Source organism: Salvelinus sp. IW2-2015, unplaced genomic scaffold (genome assembly GCF_002910315.2).
Source record: "Salvelinus sp. IW2-2015 unplaced genomic scaffold, ASM291031v2 Un_scaffold1085, whole genome shotgun sequence".
Lineage (NCBI taxonomy): Eukaryota > Metazoa > Chordata > Actinopteri > Salmoniformes > Salmonidae > Salvelinus > Salvelinus sp. IW2-2015.
The window spans coordinates 9,343-10,364 of record NW_019942722.1 but is presented as its reverse complement, the minus strand read 5'-3'; the positions used below and the strand labels follow the sequence as shown (position 1 = coordinate 10,364).

At 45.0% G+C, this 1,022-nt stretch overlaps 1 long non-coding RNA gene across 1 annotated transcript in view; it reads right to left on the bottom strand.

Annotated features, from left to right (window-relative positions):
- LOC112069712 (uncharacterized) overlaps positions 1-1,022 on the bottom strand; it is a 10,273-nt gene that overhangs the window by 8,942 nt on the left and 309 nt on the right. The window lies entirely within an intron of this gene.

The following is a 1,022-nucleotide window of genomic DNA, read 5'->3' as shown; positions in this document are numbered from 1 at the left end:
ATGGTGGAATAATAACATGGTGGAATAATAACATGGTGGAATAATAATATGGTGGAATAATAACATGGTGGAATAATAACATGGTGGAATAATAATATGGTGGATTAATAATATGGTGGATGCTCTGCAAACATCTAAAATTGAAGAGGGTTTGACCTGAGAGGCGTTTGAAGGAGCCATTGCTCCCAGCTAATCGTCTGCACCAAGCTAAGTGATGTGTGCCGCAACACTTTGGGGTCAACGCCACTGTCCTCAAAGTTCAAGTAAATTGCCCGGCTTGCACGTGTCAATTAAAAATCCCTTTAGAATTAAGGGGGAAGGGTAGGGACTAGGAATAACATGGTGGAATAATAACATGGTGGAATAACATGGTGGAATAATAACATGGTGGAATAATAACATGGTAGAATAATAATAATGTGGTGGAATAATAATAATAACAGAATTAAGGGGGAAGGGTAGGGACTAGGAAGCGGTTTGGGACTCAGCTCCTCCGGTTGTTGTGGTGCTCCTGACTCATGAGACGGTGTGTGTGCGTGTGTGCGTGTGTGTGTGTGTGTGTGTGTGTTGTGGCAGATGGCAGGGAGAGGTGAGGGGAGTGGTGATTGAAGGGAGATATCTTGCAGCCCGCTGGTTACAGAGCCTTATATGGACTTCCGTCCCCAACGAGGCGAGGCTGTCGATCGTTAAGCCATGGAGTACTTGGGGATAAAAGAGGAAGTGGGCTGCACAAACAGGAAGAGGACTGAGAGGGAAAGGTGTATTATGGAGAGTGTGAGAAGAGAGAGAATTATCTGTCTGATTACCCCCACTGTGTARTTAACCGGTTTGGCTGAGGACCCGAGTTTTAGGATTACCCCTGGAGAATGGAACGGACAACGAYAACGGATTGTGGACTGTGAACTGGTTGCTGAATATCCCCCCCTTTCCCACAATGTGCAAATCTCCGTAAATAAATTACCCCATTTGTATTCTAGTTGTGCTTCGTGTGCGTGTTTGGTTATTGAACTTGGTGACGTGGA